A 9,057-nucleotide genomic window follows, 5' to 3' on the forward strand; every position below is an offset into this window, starting at 1 on the left:
ATCTAATTCTACTTACCACCGCACCACACCAGCCTCTTTTCAGCTCCTTGAACATGCTGAGTTCATTCCTACCCAAGTATTTCTGTGCACACAGATTCTTCTTTTTGTAATAATCTTTCCTGTACTCCTTACATATATTGCAGATATATTTTTGTGTTTCAGTTTAAATTCCACTTCCTCAGAAAGGACTTTCCTAACCACACTATTTAATCAATACTCATCTAACTCATACTTTCCCTATCAGGACACCCATTTTGTTTTAATAGCACTTTTGCTAATTTCTAAGTTTCTCATTTTCTTTGTTCTGTTTTGCTCCCTCAACTAGACCTTTATTTTCACAAGGGAACAGTTGTTTGTTATCTTATTTCCCATTATATCCTCAATACCTATCTAGTTTTTTTGGAATATAAAGAATAAAAATTTGTGAAAACTTAAGCAAATATTAGAAATAGGCCCCATTGGAAGGGCTAAGTCTCTAGGAATTTGAAAGATCCATTTGTTTGTTGAAGTAAGTTTAAGAGGACTGCATTATAAATGATAAGAAGAAATATAGGCAAGCAAGAGGACTCAGGGGAGTCAGAAGGCCAGAGTAAGGCAGCGCCCCAGAAAGATGCTCTCGTGGATTCAAAAGAATCTGGCATTGTATAGGAAGACCAGACCTGGGAACTGAAGGATAGGAATAATACTGCAATATATGTAGTTCTAGAAAGTGCCGGACAAGATGCTATGTTCTGGAAATGAGCTCCAAATTCACATCATGAAAATGGTATGCATGACTTTGTTTTTAGTGCTGGGTTATAAAGGACCAGAAAATAACCTTGGCATTAGAACTATGACTAGCAGAGACATGGGCCTAATGTGAGTCATTGACTATTTCATTTAGGGATTCCCAAATTCTACTTGGGTCTGAAGAGGAATTTTCCTATTGCTTGAAAGATAACATCTGAGCACTAAATATGGAGACATGGTTGTGTGAAGTTGAGCCAGTGTAGCCTACTTAAAACATAGGCTTTGGAATCAAACTGAACTGAGTATTGATTTAAAGTCAGATATTTAGAATCTAGAAAACCTTGGAAAGCAGTTTATGTGAACTTATACTGATTTTATTAATCATAAAGTTCAGATAAAATACTAGCTTCTTAGGATTACTGTGGAGAATAAATGGTTAGCATATACAAAAGTCTTACCATGATACACAGCACATTGTAATCATTCAGCAAATGCTGGCTGCTATCATTCATGTCTTAGGTACTGGGAGAGATGAATAAGAGTAAGGTTATTAGCAGGGCTCTACTCTGACCCTTTTGCTCCTATCTGCTCTCCATCTCCACATTCTCTCACAGTAGGTACATTGGCTTTGCACAGTAGGTGCATCGTGGCAACATGAATGTGTGAAGAAGAAGACATATTCTTACCTACTCTATGGATGTGCTCCTTAGTCTTTCTGAAGATACTTATATGGAATGTTCAGTGTTTCACTCTAGGAAATTAAATAGCGCTCTGTGAGAAGAAAAACTAATCACGATTGAAAAATCATGCAATGCATGAAACACTGTATATTACACTAAACTGCAGCAAAGTAGATTACTTGTTCAAGTATTTATTATTTCTGCATTTTAAAAAAAGAGTAAATGAGCTTTTAACGAAGGTTCTGTAGATTGTTTAGAAGTCAATCTAAAGGCAGAAATAAAACCAAGGATGAGTGAATCTCCATATGGGGATGGAATTACTAAGCACAGAACTATTGTTCTTTGGCATTCCACACTAGCCAGCATTTAGATTTTATGGTTTATATTCATATCAGAAAGAAAAGAAACATTCTTTCAGCTCCCAAGCTGCATGAAGTAGGACAATACAAGTAGGTAAATTTGGAAACAAATTGTCAAATAGCATCAGATGCAGGTGATGTAGATTTAGGGAGTTCTTTAATCACAAACAAAATTTGGGAGAAAATGAAAATGTTCTAGGCATGAAGGTCACTGCCAAACATTCATGAGCAAGCATAAATATCATTTACAGTGCTGCCAGCGGAAATGGCACTGACTTGTCACCAGCAGAGCAAATAAAATTGCCATAAGATCAGGAAGAAGATTCAAAGAAGAAAATCAACTGGGAATTTTCATGCACACGGGTAGATATTAATTTGTTTTTCTCCCTGGCCATGACTCCCAGAGTGCCATCATCATTAGACATCCATCTTTATTGCTGCTCATCAAATAGGGCCAAAAAAGAGAAGGGAGGGAGGAAAAGAGGAAAGGAGAGAGGGAGGGAGAGAAGAAGGATGGAAAGGAGGGAAGAGATGAATGTTCTTAGAAGCAAGTGAGGGGAAAGCCTGGAGTACTGCAGTAGTTGGCACTTACTTACCTTCTTCTCTAACTCTGTGTGCTCTCTCTCTCTCTCTACTAAAAAAAGTACTCATGCAATTCAGGGATCGTGTCAAACTACATCAGCCTAAAAAATACTATGAAAATCTAAGTTTTGATACTAGATCATTTTCAAAAGGGAAGAAAATTGAAATATTTTAAGTTATATCCATTGATGTATTTGAGAAGCCTAAATTTTATAATGTGAAAAAAAATTATATTTATCAGAACCATATCATGTTACAGGAAATATCCAGAATTTTGAATTGTAAGAGAAAAGATGGAAATTAAGTTATATTTTAGCATAAAAATATTGGAAGAAGGTATGCATTTATGGTAGATATAAATGGTCCTGAAGGTAAAATTATATATATTTTAAATGTTGTAGAATATTTCTGCTTAGAGGATAACCCTCTAAAGGTTTAGGAGATGAAATGATAAAATTTTAGTGCTCCAGAAAATGAAGGCAGAAATCCATGTGAATATTTTGTTAGTGCCCTGTCTACTGTATGGTAAATCATTAGTAGTACATTTGGAAAACTAGAATTTGTTAATTTAGCTCCCATTTTATAGCAGTTTTTTGCATCAATTATTTATGGATTTATTATACAAGTATAAAAATAGAAGTTTGTATCTGTATGTGGCCCAATTAATTACAAAAAGATGGGAGGATAATATGTCAGTGGTAGCCATCTATATTGGTAAAAACAAACACAAAAGTTCTTATGTAAAATAAGTGAAAATGAAGAGGTGATTTTAGAAAGAATAGGTAGAATTTGTGCCTGAAAACAGGCAGTGTGACAGAGTGGAAGCACTAGAGTACGTCACATGGGAGATCAGAGTAACCTCGGTTTGAATTTTGGAAGGCTCATCTATCCCCTTTGAGTCTCAGTTTATCAAACTGTAAATAGAGTTAATAATACTTACCTTTCAAGTTTTTATGGGGATTACAATGTGTATAAAATACCTATACAGGATATAGGAAAATACATTATTTGCTGCTCAGTACATTGTAGATTTCCTAACATTCCTGACCCCCCAAAATGCAAAAAGAATCATCTGTTGATTATTGTGACACAAAATATTCCCCCAAACATTCAAAAACATTTTCTAAAAGAAGATAACGTTCTCTTTAGAATCACTGCTCTGGCTCACGTCTCAGTCTCCTTCTGTATTTGCTAACGTCTTCCATTTTAGATCAAGTAGTAGTCAGGATCATTTGGATTCTGAGTTATATCTCTAAAAGGAATGGAATGAGCCCAAAGGGAAAGGCAAACCAATAAGAAAGCAAGGATATGCATTTGTTCAGTCATGAGCATCTGAACTGCCAATCACAAGGGGCAATCTTACATATTCATACATGCCCTTTTTATTCAAACAGTTATTATATTCAGTAACATGGGGATTATTTAAGAACTTTCAGAGGAAGTTCTGAGGGTACTGTTGTCAGTGATAAATCAGACCCCTGTCCTGGGTGGAGACCGGACTAGGGCTTCATGCCAAAATCCTGCCCTTTATTGTGTTCAAACCCCCATCCTAGTGTTGACCTGTTTTCTGACATTTCAGTAATTTCAGAAAAGATAAACTCAAAGCATTTTGATTTACTTAAAAATCTTCTGAAATGAGTGTTAATTTCAAGTTAAACAACAGGGATTGCGGATGAAGACCCTGAGAGATGCCATGTGGATAAGACTAGACAGACTGTGGGTGTGAAGTATGAGGAATAGCTCTTGACAATCATATTTATGTTGAGCAAAACTATACACTATTGTCTGAACACTCAAAAAATAAATATTTCTTCTTTGTCTTATTTAAACCTTCTGGATATATGCAATATATCTTCAATGATTCACTAAATAAATAAATTTTTTGAAGTTGCTTTATATTTTCTTGGAGGAAAACTGAACTCTGGCTATCTTAAAAGAATAGAAGATTATTAACCACATTTTATGGATATCTACATTCATTATTATAACCTAATGTGTCAAAGAAAGGTAAATATCAAGCAAGCTGTGTGTGTGTGTATGTGTGTGTGCGTTGTGTCTGTGTGTAAACAACTTGGCAAGAAAACCTGGTACCCTACAGCCTTATAGCAAAGAAACTGAAACACACTCAAATGTTCCAGGAAACAAGAGAAATTCTAGGCTCCAATTATCATTATATTTTTTTACAGCTGAGAAGTTAAGAAGGAGGTTAACAGTGTCTATTTCTTTTGGTTTCTGTAACTGATGATGGAATATAACAGATGTAACATCACGCAGCAAACCTGACTATAAATCTTTTAAGCTCAGTGGTTCATTGTTTCAGGGCACTCTGCAGCAAAAGTCACTTTTAAGATTTAAAAAGTTAGAAATCCTATATAATTTAAGCTCAATCATTCAGTGTTTTGAACAGTTTATTACAAGAACCATTTTTAAGTCTTAGAAGTAAGAGGTGATTATTTTAATCCTGGAAATTCTTCAAAAGAAAAAATAGATAACAGAAATGAAATTGGTAGCTGGGATATTTTTTATTTATTATATTGAGGATGTTTCATTCCCTGACTTTCCACTCTCTCCAATTATAAACCAGTAGGCTGTCTCCCTGAAGTTCAAACTTCATCTAATCCTAGAGGCACCATGTGTAGCAATTGTTAGAAGTCACATCTACAATAGTATGGTTAGGTCTAGAATTAGTCTTACTGTCTGGAGTTACCAGATATTTTGCATGATTGGAGTTGGTCATCTGTGTACCATACAAGTGACAACTTATTTTATGAATCTGAAATGTTATCTCAATTCTTATAAATAGCCTTTGATGGTATAAGAGAATGGTAAGCAGAATGATGTTCCCCAAGATGTTAACATCTTAATCCCTAGAACCTATGAATGTGTTATATTATATGACAAAAAGGAATTAATTTTACAGATGAAATTAAGGTTGCTGATCAGCTACCTTAAAATGAGTTTATTCTGGGGGCACCTGGGTGGCTCTGTCATTAAGCGTCTGCCTTCGGCTCAGGTCATGATCCCAGGGTCCTGGGATCGAGCCTCGCATCGGGCTCCCTGCTCTGTGGGAAGCCTGCTTCTCCCTCTCTCACTCCCCCTGCTTGCGTTCCCTCTCTCACTGTGCCTCTCTGTCAAATAAATAAATAAAATCTTTAAAAAAAATGAGTTTATTCTGGACAATTCAGGTGGGCTCAGTGTAATCACAAGAGCTTCTAAATTGGGAAGTGGGGAGCAGAAGAGTCAGAATGAGATGCTATCTTGATAAAGACTTGGCCTGCCACTACTGGCTTTAAAGACCCAACTATTTGGATGTCATCTCCTTCTGAGCAATATGGGCAATGTAATCAGATCAGATCCAAGTCTGAGATGCAAAGCAAACCAGGTAGAGAGCCAGGAATAGAGCTCAGTCATTTGAGATATGACATGAGTTTAAATGAACCACCTTATCTGTGTGCATCCAACATTCAAGCTATATAAGAGAATTTAGTTGATTAGGACAGCTTGTCACCGACCAGTTGGCTGTAGTCCTCATATTCAGTTATAACTATAGCTTCTTCAGACAGTGCATCTTGATGTTATTAATCATGGCATGGTAGCACAAATGGATTCCATTTTCCACATACGGCTCAAACAACAGCCACATTTTTCAGATATCAATATTTGGAACAGGGTGTAGGCTTTGCTCTTTTAGATACCTTGAGATGTGTTGCTGGAAAGTGACTTCATGGATAATTAGAAGCAGAGAGAAGGAAGTTTGGTAATGTAGATCTAATATCTTTTCTACTGCTGTTGGTTTGAGAGCAGCCAACTGGGGAGGGCATGCTATGTGGCAATATGAAGTTTCTGTACTCCTGAACATTAGCACTGCCACCCATCGGGTATGTATCTGAGGCACTCAAAACAGAATCTTTCAGGTAGCTGCCCTGTGCTATGTCTGCTCCTTTAGCTCAGTTCCTGATCCATCATCTTTTCCTTCCTGCTCTCAAATTAGCCCTTTATTGGAAAATGTAATTGAAAGAAAAAAGAAATAGAATATATATATCAAAATACACAAAAATAGTCTCTTTGTCTCTGTTTCTCTTTACCCTGGTTAGGGAGATCTTTTTCTTAGAAACAAAACTGTTTTCTGCTTCCCAGCCAGGAGGAGGAAATTATGCACATAATCCTGAGGGTATGAGAGGGTGCATAATGTATCAATTGGCTTCTTCTAATTAGGTAGACAAGAGACAGAAAAAACAAATAAAGGCCCAGTTTTTATGCCAAAAAAGATTATATATTCTTATGTCACTACCCTCTGCTGAAATCAATCAACTTTAGATTCAATAGAGAATATTTTACTTATTAGGAACAAAACAATGAGGTGCTTTAAGCAGTTAACATTCTTGGAAATGGGGGATGGTGAAAGTGTGACCCAAGGACAAAATGTAAACCAAATGAAACATTCTTCTAAGTCAATGCTCCCCTTTCTGGATAATGAAATGTAATAGGTTTCTCAAGAATAGTCAGTATATGTATATTATTTAAGCCTTTGGCACATAATTATGTCATAAGTGAGAGTCACGCTTTGCAAAAAGAAAAATTGTATCAGCAACTTTAATTTTTGCATTGTGTTTACTTTTATATTAGGTTCTTCATATTACTGTATTTTAATAAAATAGTCTAGTTATGGCATTTTGTGAATTGGGCTAAGTTATAGTAAAAGAGGAATATGAATGAAATTGAGGCATATCAACAACATTTGTATGTTTGTGGGAGAGCAGTGTTTTGTGTTTCAGGTATAGTAACAACTATTTTGTCATCAACCCCCCAAAATAAAACATTAAAAAAAACTTCAAAAAATGACACAATACATCAATCATATAGTTTAAGTTGCCCAACAGAAGGATCATGCTAACTATTTCCATACTGCCAGGATTCACTTTTATGATACAGCTCTATGAAATTGTCTTTTTCTTAAATAACATAGCCAGAGACATTGAAGTTAGCATCTAATATCTCTTTATTCTTAGATATCCCATATAATAAGGAAGACTATTCTTTGTTTCTGAGCAAACAAGTAATGGTTTCAGAATCATTATCTTTAAAGCTGATAAAATTTTATCTAGAACTAAATTTTCCTTCTTGATATATAAATAGTAGTATATCAATATCAGTCAAATTTAGCCTAACAACAAAATTAGTTAAACACCAAAATTAACTAAGCAAAAAAAAATATAAGAAACTTTAAAACAATGTATTTGGAAAGGTTTACTTATATTTTTATATTTAAGTGAGTGGTTAAATCAATGTTTTGCTATTTAAGTAAACCTGCTCCCCTAAAACGTGTCAATGTTAAAGTAAAAAAGACAAGGAAATAATTTATTTTCCTGGTTTTATCCATGGCTACTGGGAGATTCTATCTATAATTAAATTAAATTAAACTAAACAAATATTGAGTGAGTACTTATTTACAAAACATTGTAGACACAGAAGGCAACATAAATACGACAACGCTGATCATGTAGTAATAAAGCAACATCCATCCTTATTGACTCAGATCTTTAAAAAATAAACAAAGGCCCGTAAGATGAAGATGCCCAAGAATGTTGAGCTCATGGACGATTTATTGAACCAGATTTTGCACAGTTTGTTATATGCCATACCTTTCCATGCTTTATGTCCCTATTCAGTTCTTCAATCCCATCTTCCTCTTTAATCTCCTTGGGTTTTAGCAAGGTTTCTTCATGCAGACTCCACATCTTCATAGACCTAGGGACAGGTTTTTTCCTTGGCAAACCTAGAATTTTCCACAGCTGGTTGCTTCTCTGGGCAGAACTTGTGACTCAGCAGCAGCACAGGCAGGACCTCTTGAAATCCCTATTTTTAGACACATCAGTGAGACATGGCTTGCAAGATACCTGCTTTTCTACTTTATAACTAAACAGTAAAGAAATCCTTTTCCTATCTTTTATTTTTAGGTATAACCCCTTGTTTTTACCTATGATTGTAATAGAGATCTTCAATTCTAAAACAATTGATTTTATAGTCTGTCAAGCAGGAGAGAAAACAAAACAAAAAAGGATGATCAATGAACTTAATATTAGCCAATAGCTCAATATGTCATCTCTCTCCCTCTCCCTCAGTTTCTCAATCTCTCTCTCTCTATTAGAACTAAAAAATTAAGCAGTAAGTAGTAGAGAGGCAAAAAGCTAATGAATGAAATAAATGAAACAAAAAACTAAATGAATCTACACATGAAATTGTCCCTCCCCTGATAGCTGATATGACCATTTGGATTTTGATTTTCAGATATAATCTACTGTGCAGAGGTTCTGAAATTTTGAAATGGATGCTTTGCTTTTTATTGAGGTCACTTAATTAACTAAAAAGGGCAAAAGTAATGTATAAATCCTCTGAAGCCTTTTCTTGCATTCTTTATTTCTCTTGTATTTAAATACTTTTCTTAAAGGAAAAGAAAACTATTTCATGTTGTTCATATCCATCTACATCAGAGCAATTAAAAGGTATCAAAAAACCCCAAATCTTGCCATTTGCAACGACGTGGATGGAACTAGAGGGTACTATGCTAAGCGAAATAAGTCAATCAGAGAAAGACATGTATCATATGATCTCACTGATATGAGGAATTCTTAATCTCAGGAAACTAATTGAGGGTTGCAGGAGTGGTGGGGGGTGGGAGGGATGGGGTGGCTGGGTGATAGACATTG

At 35.3% G+C, this 9,057-nt stretch overlaps 1 long non-coding RNA gene across 1 annotated transcript in view; it reads right to left on the reverse strand.

Annotated features, from left to right (window-relative positions):
* LOC145720342 (uncharacterized) overlaps positions 1 to 8,170 on the reverse strand; it is a 12,553-nt gene extending 4,383 nt beyond the window's left edge. Inside the window, exon 1 of the long non-coding RNA XR_014143260.1 lies at positions 7,993 to 8,170. This is a non-coding gene — a long non-coding RNA (uncharacterized LOC145720342). The remainder of the gene's footprint in view (positions 1 to 7,992) is intronic.
* Between the last annotated feature and the right edge of the window lie 887 nt (positions 8,171 to 9,057).

The sequence above is a fragment of the Leptonychotes weddellii genome, chromosome 2 (assembly GCF_054177405.1).
Source record: "Leptonychotes weddellii isolate Sample4059 chromosome 2, ASM5417740v2, whole genome shotgun sequence".
In the NCBI taxonomy this organism is placed as follows: domain Eukaryota; kingdom Metazoa; phylum Chordata; class Mammalia; order Carnivora; family Phocidae; genus Leptonychotes; species Leptonychotes weddellii.